Source organism: Eschscholzia californica, unplaced genomic scaffold (assembly GCF_041429995.1).
Source record: "Eschscholzia californica isolate CP2 unplaced genomic scaffold, dmEscCali1.0.p SCAF_1, whole genome shotgun sequence".
NCBI classification, from domain to species: Eukaryota; Viridiplantae; Streptophyta; class Magnoliopsida; order Ranunculales; family Papaveraceae; genus Eschscholzia; species Eschscholzia californica.
This window is the reverse complement of record NW_028238198.1, coordinates 56,176,946-56,190,064: the sequence shown is the minus strand read 5'-3', so window position 1 is coordinate 56,190,064 and position 13,119 is coordinate 56,176,946. Positions and strand designations below refer to the sequence as shown.

Genomic DNA, 13,119 nt, shown 5'->3' with positions numbered 1-13,119 from the left:
CGGGAACGGTTTTCATTGAATAATGTGACAAAAACTGTGTTTTTGCTATGATAATAAGTTTTAGAATATTGCTTTTTCTTTTAGTGTAGAGTATATATAACTATTAGAAAATAGTTTTTCAACCTTCGTTCATTCCTCAAGAAAGAATGAAACAAAACTTATTTCCTTGATTGGATTAGAATTCGAGAAACACTCTGGAATTCGAAATAAAGAAAACGTCCGAGAATATCCCATTCTTAATGTTCGCTGTTACCTCAGTTTGTGAAGACAACTGAAAAGAACATTGAGGAACGTTTGAATCTAAAAAACAAGTTATTCAGATTCAGTAACCAAAGGAATATAAGAAGAGTTATTATGATTCATAAGGCATATGGGTCATAATTTTAAACGTAATGGCTAGTCCATTACAGGAAACTACCCTAAGTATCGGGAAGACTAAGAAACAGAATTAATAATTCCGGTTCTTGTATCCCTGACAAGAAAGTTAGTTTGGCAAGTATAGTATACTCCCTCCAACAGGTGTTTGTAACCGGATATGCAGCTCGGTAGGAGCTCAAGGGAATTACATACTTGACTAAAAGGAGAAAAGGTCCAAGAGGGAGCAGAAGCAAGTAATTGCTAAGGATGCTGAATTGGACCAAAGTCTTCTTTTAGACACTGATCTAGCTTAGAACATAATAAGTGTTATTATGTTCTTCTAGAAACATCAAATGTTTTAAACCAGTGCTAAATTAATAAAGTCGGTTTTAGGAGAATTGAAACGCTACCAATGATACTATAGGCTACGGTTAAAAGATTCAAACCAGTCTTGTAACAGACCGAGTTTTTAAGGGTTTTCGTTTTTGGGGAGAACAATTCGATCAAAAAGGGAAATTTCAGGTGAAATTCATAGGGGAAATTCGAATTACTTGTATAAAACATGTGTATTAAGGAAGGAGATGGAAGGAGTATGAGTTTTTGTCGAAGATCTTCAACCTATAATCTCATTTGAGTATGAATTGAAGGTGATTTTGGAATTTAAGCAATGTTAGAGAGAAGTTATTTGGATTAAATTATCGATTGAACGCCGATTTGCGAGACTGAATTTAGTCTACTGTCCGAGACTTTCTGGGCTTTATATGTTACTTGGACGGACTATCATGAAACACAAAAGTCGTAGATTAGGACCATATCTTTCCAGAATGGTATGGTACAAGTCGTTCCGATATCGTACGAGAGAGTTACGACTGTTTTACTAAACAACGCGCTATTCAGCAAATCTGAAAACTGCCTACTGTTTTTACTGAATTAGATAGTCATAGAAGTTCCAACAGATGTTTGAGTCTTCACCAATATTGTAGTATGTCTTGTGACGATTCCAGAAAGGTATAGTACGAGTTTATTGGAGTTCGGATGAGGGAAATATGAGCATTCGAACACACAGCGTACGGTTAGTCAAACTGATGCACTACTGCGTATATTTTGTGGTTTTCGGAGATGTTTTAGTTGGAATTAGAGGACACCCCCTTAAAGAAAAACATCATAAATGATATAAGATTTCTAACGACTAAAGATTTGATTGAAACCGACTAACGATAAGAGAGTTGTGATTGTTATAGTGCGTAATGCGTTGTTAGGGATATCTATGGTGTTGTTGTGTCTGTGGTAACTTTCGAGGGTGGTTCACTCGGATTTGGCGTAAACATTTAGTAACCAAATGTTAAGGACATAAGTACCGGTCAAACGGTGTATGAGTGGGCTTGAATGGATATGTCTGTGGAAGTTAGATCGATCGAATCCGGTGATATTCAAAGTCTTTCGAAGTTCGCGAATTTAATTTTATGTTTTAAGTTTTCTTTACGTTATTGCTTTGTTGTGCGAAGGTTCTTAGTATAAGAACCTAATGTTTTTATTCGGTTTTGGTTATTCTTCCTTATCTCAGAGTTCGCGAATGAGGAGGAATTGGGTCGTCTGGTAGGCGGGAGGTCTTTTGTTATGCAAGGACTGAGGTAGGGGTTCTGAATCCTTTATCCAGCATGGTTTTATAGATAATGAATATGCTAGATTCTATAGTTATATATGCGCCATTATAACTAGAGTTTAGGTAGCATGAAACTCGATTTATGTGATGAACTGAAATATGATTGAATTGTTTTACTGCGATACAAGAAATGCTTTCGAACTATTTTTACTGTTATTGCGAACTACTTAGGATTTTCTTGTATGTACCTGACTGCGGATTATGTCAACCTACGGGCATGTAGCCATTGAGGGTAGAATGACATGTCGACACGGGTGTGACCTGTGTGAGACCGGTGAGGTGGGCGATACTAGTCATGAGACCTATGGGAGTAGAGTGCTTCATTTGCTGGCCATTGGTGCTCGTGCCTCCAGTTCGATGCTCAGGGACGTACTCCTGACCGCTCGTCTGGGAGGTGACATTGATTGGGAATCCCTCTGCTTTGTGTGTGATATGGCTATTGGTTGTTCCACTTCCGTGTTTGATAAGATAATGAATTGAATATGAATATTAGTTTTGATAAATGAATGAAACTGGTTTTGAAAGATCGCATTAGATGCATGACAGGGTACCGAAGAGAAGGAGGTTCAGGTCCTTCCATGCTAATTGGGGGACGGCTCTCTTATTCGAACTCGGTGATCAAAAATGTATTTAGATACTTAAGGTATATATATATCATGAGGTAAACTCTTCAATGATTGCGGAGTCCCTTAGTGGGAGAGGAACTTACCGGCTAGGGGTAAGTCTTTTCTCGAGGAGACGTAGTGCATTAGCTAGTGCCTAAATGGGCTGGTACTATCTCACGCACTCTAGGCTCTCCTGAGGAACTCTCCTCTTATTGGGAGCGCACCATGGGTGGGCAGCTAATCACTGCTATTGCTTGTTAGATGAAGGAAAATGGTTTTGTATATAGTATATATGGTAACTGGTTTGATAACTCGTTTTGTCATGATGTTTACAACTTATTAAATGAACTTTTGAAAACGTGATGGATTTTGGATTGGTCTTCTACCAGAATAACTCATGTCGGTGAGTATTCTGACCCCCTACCAGTTGTTAGTGTGCAGGTGCTTTGTCGTAGCCTCGAGGCGGAGTTGTATTCCAGCCGGTGATCTTGTTTTACGAGGCTAGAGGTGTTGCATCGTTTTCTTTGGTTTTCGTTTATTGGCTTCTCGTTATTTTAAATTTATGTATTTATTGCAGAAACCAAACTCTAATATGTATATACGTAACACTTAGAGTTGTTTATAAGTTGTATCGATGTGTATGAGGCTTTTATAGTTCTTTTTGTGGTTCGGGTTTCGACCCGAAACTGAGTTGAGTTTGTTTAGCTTCCGCTCCATAGTTTATTTTTTGAGTATGCGAATGTATTGTTTGCATGACAGGTTTACAGGTGCGACCGGATCGATTTACAGAGGAGACTCTATCGGATTTTTGTCTCGTCTGTGAATTGCCGGGGCGTGGTCGTGTCTATTTTGGGACATGGGGTGTCACATTTGGTATCGGAGCAGTTAGTTCTGGTGTTCGATAAGTCTTGTATAGTGTAGAGCATTGACTGCTCTAGACTTTAGGGAAAGATAAAATTGGTCAAGATTAGGTGTCTAAAAGCTTCAAGATTAAAAACTACCAAGAATAAAAGATGTTATATATGTATTTGTTTCTTTTGATTTTCGTTTCTTGATTTGTTTTTTTTTTCGCGAAAGGAAGACTCAGAGCATGATTTAAGATGGTTACGTATTTCCTTCATTGATGTACAAGATGTTATAAGAGGATAACCAAGGGTTAAGAGGTTTTGATGATAAATTTTGGGTAGGTCGACATATTGATGATGTTGAAGTATTGAAGACTGAACAGTACGAGGAGGTTAAGTGTGATTGGTATTTGACTGTACACAAGTTTACAACGATCGACGACAACGAACTATTCAGAAATTTTACAAGATACATGTATATATCGGCTCATTTGGGAAGGATGCTGTATGTGGTCAACTTGTTTGATATGTATGGACTAGTGGTGAAAATTTGTGAGCCTAAGTCACACGAGCAGGTGATTCTCATATGAAGGCATTGCCAGGAGTAGCTAACCTAGGCGAACCGAAAATATGAGAAATGCCATCGGGTAATGAAGAAGTTACATATTGAACCACTTAAGAAGTATTGTGGACACAATGGTGTGACCGTAACATTAGGAAGGAACCATAAGATGAGGATTGGTAGAGAGATTCAGATGGATGAAGACGAGTTATGGTGTGATTTGGTTGAGAAGCGATGAAATGAAAATAAATCGATTCGAGAGAGATCGATGGGATAAGAAGTGAGTTGATCTAAATTTCGGGGACGAAATTTCTATAAGGGGGAAGAATTGTAACAGCCCAAGTTTTTAAGGGTTTTCGATTTTGGGGAGAACAATTCGATCAAAAAGGGAAATTTCAGGTGCAATTCATAGGGGAAATTCGAATTACTTGTATAAAACATGTGTATTAAGGAAGGAGATGGAAGGAGTATGAGTTTTTGTGGAAGATCTTCAACCTATAATCTCATTCGAGTATGAATTGAAGGTGATTTTGGAATTTAAGCAATGTTAGAGAGAAGTTATTTGGATTAAATTAATGCCGATTTGCGAGACTGAATTTAGTCTACTGTCCGAGGCTTTCTGGGCTTTATATATTACTTGGACGGACTTTCCTGAAACACAAAAGTCATAGATTAGGATCTTAGCTTTCCAGAATGGTATGGTACAAGTCGTTCCGATATCGTACGAGAGAGTTACGACTGTTTTACTAAACAACGCGCTATTCAGCAAATCTGAAAACTGCCTACTGTTTTTACTGTATTAGATAGTCATAGAGGTTCCAACAGATGTTTGAGTCTTCATCAATATTGTAGTATGTCTCGTGACGATTCCAGAAAGGTATAGTACGGGTTTATTGGAGTTTGGATGAGGGAAATATGAGCATTCGAACACGCAGCGTACGGTTAGTCAAACTGATGCACTGCTGCGTATACTTTGTGGTTTTCGGAGATGTTTTAGTTGGAACTAGAGGATACCACCTTAGAGAAAAACATCATAAATGATATAATATTTCTAACGACTAAAGATTTGATTGAAACCGACTAACGATAAGAGAGTTGTGATTGTTATAGTGCGTAATGCGTTGTTAGGGATATCTATGGTGCTGTTGTGTGTGTGGTAACTTTCGAGGGTGGTTCACTCGGATTTGGCGTAGACGTTTAGTAACCAAATGTTAAGGACATAAGTACCGGTCAAACGGTGTATGAGTGGGCTTGATTGGATATGTCTGTGGAAGTTAGATCGATCGAATCCGGTGATATTCAAGGTCTTCCGAAGTTCGCGAATTTAATTTTATGTTTTAAGTTTTCTTTACGTTATTTCTTTGTTGTGCGAAGGTTCTTAGTATAAGAACCTAATGTTTTTATTCGGTTTTGATTATTCTTCCTTATCTCAGAGTTCGCGAATGAGGAGGAATTGGGTCGTCTGGTAGGCGGGAGGTCTTTTGTTATGTAAGGACTGAGGTAGGGGTTCTGAATCCTTTATCTAGCATGGTTTTATAGATAATGAATATGCTAGATTCTATAGTTATATATGCGTCATTATAACTAGAGTTTAGGTAGCATGAAACTCGATTTATGTGATGAACTGAAATATGGTTGAATTGTTTTACTGCGATACAAGAAATGTTTTCGAACTGTTTTTACTGTGATTGCGAACTACTTGGGATTTTCTTGTATGTACCCGACTGCGGATTATGTCAACCTACGGGCATGTAACCATTGAGGGTAGGATGACATGTGGACACGGGTGTGACCTGTGTGAGACCGGTGAGGTGGGCGACACTAGTCATGAGACCAGTGGGAGTAGAGTGTTTCACTTGCTGGCCATTGATGCTCGTGCCTCCAGTTCGAGGCTCAGGGACGTACTCCTGACCGCTCGTCTGGGAGGTGACATTGATTGGGAATCCCTCTGCTTTGTGTGTGATTAGGCTCTCCTGAGGAACTCTCCTCTTATTGGGAGCGCACCATGGTTGGGCAGCTAATCACTGCTATTGCTTGCTAGATTAAGGAAAATGGTTTTGTATATAGTATATATGGTAACTGGTTTGATAACTCGTTTTGTCATGATGTTTACAACTTATTAAATGAACTTTTGAAAACATGATGGATTTTGGATTCGTCTTCTACCAGATAACTCGTGTCGGTGAGTATTCTGACCCCCTACCAGTTGTTAGTGTGTAGGTGATTTGTCATAGCCTCGAGGCGGAGTTGTATTTCAGCCGGTGATCTTGTTTGACGAGGCTAGAGGTGTTGCGTCGTTTTCTTTGATTTTTGTTTATTGGCTTCTCGTTATTTTAAAGTTATGTATTTATTGTAGAAACCAAACTCTAATATGTATATACGTGACACTTAGAGTTGTTTATAAGTTGTATCGATGTGTATGAGGATTTTATAGTTCTTTTTGTGGTTCGGGTTTCGACCCGAAACTGGGATGAGTTTGTTTAGCTTCCGCTCCATAGTTTATTTTTGGTGTATGCGAATGTATGGTTTGCATGACAGGTTTACAGGTGCGACCGATTCGATTTACAGAGGAGACTCTGTCGGATTTTTGTCTCGTCTGTGAATTGCCGGGACGTGGTCGTGTCTATTTTGGGACACGGGGCGTCACAAGTCAACTCTGATTGTGCCATTGCTTCAAATTGACATAACTCACATGAGGAAGATCCAATGATATGGACTTCTAAGTCCAATGATTTAAAATCATACAACACATGTGAATTTTGTTAAATAGGACTATTTGACAAAGTAACCTTTTAGAAAGGAAGATATGACTAATGAACTAATAGTCTTCATACATACAGATGTATGTAAAACTATTTATACACTAACTAGAGTTAACCAGGATCCACTTGAGCGAAAATATTAATCATTCGATTGGATCGAGATGGTGAATATTTAAGTCAAGAATTTGATGACCATCAAACAAGTTGAGAAATAGTCTCTCATCTTGCTCCAACAACACACGTCATATGGGTGATGAGTCCAGTAAAGTAATCGATCATGTTAGAATGAATCGATCAAGATGGGTATAGGCAAATCTTCCAAACACTTTCTGGGATATATTCTCAAACAAGGTCGTTCTTCCTACCTAACCGCATTCAGTCTAAAAGCTGAAAGACAATGTATTTCTTTATGAATAAAGAAATATAGGAGATTCTTCTACAACCCATCAGAGAACAAAGCGTTTGTTGCTCGTTATGTATTTTCCTTAAAATAATGGTTATTTCCTAGAAGACAAATGGGAGAAATTTAAGATATCGAAGAAATTTGATAAGAGCAACAAACTGACAATGGTATTACAAACCAATGGTGGTATACGAATGTTAGAATTTACGGTTCCTATCTATTTTAGCCGATAGATATGGAAATAGAGGTAGAGATAGTAGATCTCGGAGATCCTTCTGCATAAGTCGAATTAGATTCGCAGGAGAGCCCTCAAGGAGTTGAGAGCGTCTCAAAGTTGTTCAAACCCCTCGTAGGCCTTGAAGGCTCATAGATCTGTCTGAGAAGACTAAATCCTACTGAAGAAGAGATGAGCTACCTACACAAAAGCTATGACGGAATCACTCTAAAATATGGCTTGGAGCCATAAGATTAGAATGGAATCCATGTGTGAAATCAAGTTTGGAACTTGATCTATTTTCTTAAAGGAATAATTCATGTTAAGTACAAATAGGCTTTTCAAAAAGAATTTGAAAAACGGACAAGGATGGAAACATTACTGTTTCCTAGAGCTAGACTAGGAAAGAAGGTCAAAGAGTTATTAGTTTAGAGCATGAAAAGACCATCTCTTTAGTCACGATGCTTAAAACCATAATGATCAATCACTAAGCAATAAAATGTCCACATGACACATTCCGAAAGAGAGTTGACCCTCCTAAAAGCTAAGTGACAATTGCAAGCTTTGGAAATCCATCGAAGGATTTAAGCATGCAAGTAGGAGTAGGAATCTTCGATTCTGCAAAGTAATCAAAAGTTGGTTTCTTTTAAGAATAAAAATAAATCTTGAATTCATATAGTTCAAGAAGGTTAATGGGATTTAGCCAGTTTTCTTTGGTCCGGCATGTAGAAGACATACTAGAGATTGAGAACAACATTCTAATGTTGAAAACATTTTAGAACTGACTCATTATAAGGACCACACATAAAGGTGAAAGGCTTTTGGGCATCAAAGATCTATGAAGATAGATCGAGAAGATGATAAGATTTATTCAAAAAAAAGTCTTGAAAAGTCTAATGTGAAGACTCAAGAAGAGTAATTATACCCAAGTTTCAGGGAACATAGCTTGGCAAGATTCAGAATTTGAGATATTCTAATGAACAAGCATGCATGAGAAAAGATGGTTATGCTGAAAGCATAAGATCGGTCATGTTAGACATGATTAGCATCACCTTGAAGTCTTAAATACTTGGAGTATTTATGGTGATCACCAATCAAATCTGGATAGCTAATCTGGATAGCAACTGAGAAATATCATAAAGTACTTGAAAAGACTTATGATAGATTCTCAGTACAATGCAAGGAAATAAAGCAATACAGTCATATGTTGCAAACTTCCAGAACGAGATGACAATCTTAACTTGGACAAACAGTAAGCTGGAGAGGTTCCAGGAAGAGACTGTTGCAAACTCTAGGAATAAAAGAAAATATTTAAAGCTTTAGAAGTTTTAATTTAGTATTGGAGTACTAGGTTTATCGGAATGATAACCAGCAAAATCCAAATAGATAAGGTCAATTAACTAAACTATCACCTTAGACTAACTACAGAACTCATATTACGGTCATAGGCATTGAGCTTTTCTGAAAAGCTCAGACATGTAAAATTAAGGGTGTGAGGAGTTACACGAGAAGGCTCAATATTTACAAAATCTTATTATCAAAAATAATAATTATTTCGTCGTTAAATCGTGGTTTAGTATTTAACGTACAGTCCAAAATAATAAAGCATTCCAAGTAGGTTTATCAGATACGTGATCTAATAAATGGAACCCTACTAAATGAATTTGGAATATATTCATTATTAAGTCCCTAGTTCAGGTCATTGCATGGACTACAATGACTTATAAAGACTAGCATGTGAGATTGACTGATAACACAGTTTCATGGGCTATACGAATTGGGAATTCGAGTAAATTAAATGGGTGTATGATTTGGAATATACACTGGTAACCCAATATGAGAGTTCTTCAATGAGTAATGAAATATGTCATGAAATTTCCTAGACAAGATTGAAGAGATTCCTTAAACATGAGTGCTCCACTCATCTAATTGAAGAAGTGTCAAACTTTGGTACACCCAAACGCCGTGCCGTAAAAGGAGGTTATAAAAGCGGATTACTTGGAATGACACGATAGACATGAAGTTAAGTGGGAGTACAAGACTGGATTATGTCCTCCTAACTAGGTTAGGATTAGTATCTCCGGGCCACTTGAGGAGAAGCATTTAAAAATGTACGGTCGTACTCTAATGGATTAATAGTTAATCATTAGCTTTGACAATTGTTCACCAGATCAAGAAAGTCTTAAAAGATATGACGTATCATATGAGATGCGAAGTGACATGGGAATCGAGCATTGCACTTGTTCTAAGTACAAGTAGGAAACTGAAGGATATAGTCCTTCGGTCTGAAGGAGATGTCCTTCCGAAGGAGTGTCCTTCGACCAAGATGGAAATGCATACAATTTTTCAGTTAGGATAACGATGACTTTATCCGAACGATCATCTAGTCCGGTTAAATTAGGGATCGCAATACTTAGCTAGAAGCCGCTTACGATTGTCAGATCACTTCGATAATCCACGGCTTACATAGACCGGATCCTACAACGGGTTACATCAAAGAGTGGTAGCTTAATCGGAGAGAGTTGACTCATGGGAGCTTGCATATAGATGGATATAATCCATTGCGATAGTGCCAAAAAGATAGAAAGAATCGGGCTCGAAAGAGCAACCCGAAAAGGTGAAAAACCCCACTTATGGGGTGTCCTGATCAAGCCCATTAAGGAGTTGATCAGGACCGGCCATAAGAGTAGAGTGGGCCGGCCAGGCCGAGCCCATTAGTGGGCTTAAGTGGCCGGCCACACACTAATTAGAGGAAACCCTAATTTTAGTCAGAAAGAGTTCTGACGTGTTTATCTTTTCTGGGACTCTTATGGAAACCAAATTAGACCCAAATTCTAATTAGGGTTTCTCTATATAAGGGTCATTAGAGAACAGAAAAAGGGTTGGATTTTTCTCAGGAGAAAACTTCATCTCTCTCACAATATACAGCTAAGTGGAGAGAACAGAAAAAGGGTCATTAGATAATTAGTGTATTAGATACATACAAAACTCTACAATTCTAGGGTTGATCTGTCTGTGCTGAGGGCAAAACAGAGCTGATGCCTTTTAGCTTGTCCGGGCCGACCTTCCAGTTAGGGTTTTAGGTGGTGGAGCGTCGAGGGCTTAGCTGTTCTGCTGCCTTAAGCTGGGTTGACCCGTTGGACTTCAGGTCAAGGCTAGACTTTCTGACGTCAGTCAACGTCTAGACATTTTATGCGTCATCATATACTAGAGATTGAGAATAACATAGGGATGTAAGGATCAGTTGAGAACTGACTCAATGAAAGACCACAAAGGATGAACTGTTTTTTAGCATCATAGGTCTATGAGTATAGATCAAAAGATGATAGGACTAAGATAAGAAACTTGGGATTCTTAAAAGTCCAAATGCGAAAGACTCTAAAAGAGATATTCGACCCAAATCTCATGGCACATAGCTCGGCAAGACTCAGAGTCGGGGAGACCCTGATGAGAAAACACGCATGAGGAAGATGGTTATTTAATAGACATAAGATCGGTCATGTGGGACATGATTTAGCATTTGCCCAAGACACCTCAAACACTGAAGTATTAAGAGGCGTTAACATCTTAATTCAGATAAGACAATCTGAACCACAACTAACATCCTAAAAGGCTTGAAAAATACTAGAATGAGTTAGTTCAAAGTGGAACATGGAAGGAATTTAGGCTGAAAGTGTTTCAAGCCGTGAACTGTTGCAAACTCTACAAACGAAAGAATGAAATTAAAGCCTTTAAGCAAGTAAACGGTTACTAGTAATTATCAAAATTGAAGAAAGCAACCTTCAATTAATTGGTAATTGGCAAAGTTTAATCAGATTACATCCGTAGTCAACGAAACTATCATCTAAGACAAAGTACGAGAGTCATACATAAGTCTAAGGCATAAGGTATTTTCTAGAAATAACCTTGACCAGTAAATTGAGTGGGTAAAAGGGGTTTTACGAAGAAGCTCAACTTTACAAACTCTCATTATTAGAAATAAATTAGTTATTTCGTCGCCCTAAATTTGGTTTAGTATTTAAACGACAGTCCATGGATAATAAAACATTCCAAATGGGTTTGTCAGATACGTAATCTGATGGAACCCTATTAAGTGAACTTGGAATATTTCATTATCATCTCCCTAGTCCAGGTCATTGCATGAACAACAATGACTTACGAAGACTAGCATGTGAGGTCGACGAGATAACGTTGTTTTATGGGCTATAGGAATAGGAGTATTCAAATCGACTACGTGGGTGTATTATTAAAAAAACAATGAATAACCCACAAATGAGAAGTACACCAATCATGGTGAACGTCAAACGCTTCTCATTGACAAGATTGGAGAGATTCCTCAGAACATGAGTGCTCCACTCATCTTATGTAAGGAATGTCCGACTTTGGTTCCGCCAAAAACCGCGTCGTAAAAGGAGGTTATAAAAGCGGATACTGAAAAAGAGAAGATAGCCATGAAGTTGAGTGGGAGTACAAGAATAGATTGTGTCATCCTAATTAAATGAGGAAAAAGTATCTCAAGGCCACTTGATGAGTAGCAACTGAAAAATGCGTGACTGCGCTCAAATGGATTAAAAGTTCATCATTTGTCTTTGACCGTTGTTCTCGGGATCAAGAAAGTCTGAAACATGTGACGTATCAGATGGGATGCAAATTGACAAGGGAATCTAGCATCACACTTGTTCTAAGTAGAAGTGGGAGTCTGAAGGAGATGTCCTTCGACCAAAGATGCAGTGCGAGCAATTTGTCGGATAGGACAATTGATGAAGAAGATCATCAAGTCATGATGATTTAAGGGTCATAGTGTATAGCTAGAAACCAACTACGATCGTCAAATCGCAAAGAGGTTTACAGCTAACTTCGTCCGGATCCTACAACGGGCTACACAAAGAGTGTCAACTTGATCGGAAGATATGATTAGAGGGATGAGACATATATGGAGTTTATGACCAAGAGATCGAGTAGTTTCAGTCGATTAAGACAAAAGTTAATGGAGTGTCCGAGGTACCCACAAAAAAGATAAAACCTGCCCAAATGTTCAACAACGTAAGGCAACAATAAAAGTTGACCCACCTGTAATTTGAAACATAACTTCTCTCGGCAGGGGAGAAGTGATATCCATCTCCACTTTAATCCGTCCCTAATTAGTCCACTTCACCACATCTGAGTCTGGCACCGGAACGAAAGGGTTTGCCAATGAATTTACCACCTTTGAATTCAGATATAAAAAGCGAGATTCCATGTAATCGAACATAAAACTAGGCTTCGTTAAACATATAATCAAATACAGTATTGTTCGTCGAGCATGTCTCCATCAAGAATGTGTCATCTCACATAATCCAAGGGGTGCGATCCAAGGCAATGTCCACGTCTCTGAATGTAGCCATTTGAACCACAAATATGTTGTGGGACACTTCTTTGAAATTACATGCATGGGTAGATTCCAAACCCCTTTTAATTTTTGGAAAAGGAGATCAATTGTGAAATGTTTGTAACTGAGGACTTTTAACATACAACCGTGCCTGAAATTAATACTTTCACTCTCTTAATGAGACGTTTGAACAATCACCGATGTCGGGTAGTCGGTTGTCAAGGGTGAGAGTTGTTGAAGAAATTCATCCGCTGCTTCCATATTTGAAGCAATTTTGAGTAAAGAAATAAAAACCACACCCTTTAAGCCAGAGTAAAGGTCCTAAAACCCATCTTAAAAC

General features: G+C 38.3%; 1 long non-coding RNA gene across 1 annotated transcript; it reads left to right on the top strand.

Annotated features, from left to right (window-relative positions):
* Positions 1 to 1,396: 1,396 nt before the first annotated feature.
* LOC147567738 (uncharacterized) lies at positions 1,397 to 3,311 on the top strand. The gene is made up of 2 exons (XR_015237875.1): positions 1,397 to 1,988; positions 3,053 to 3,311. It is a non-coding gene; the product is annotated as an uncharacterized LOC147567738 (long non-coding RNA).
* Positions 3,312 to 13,119: the final 9,808 nt, after the last annotated feature.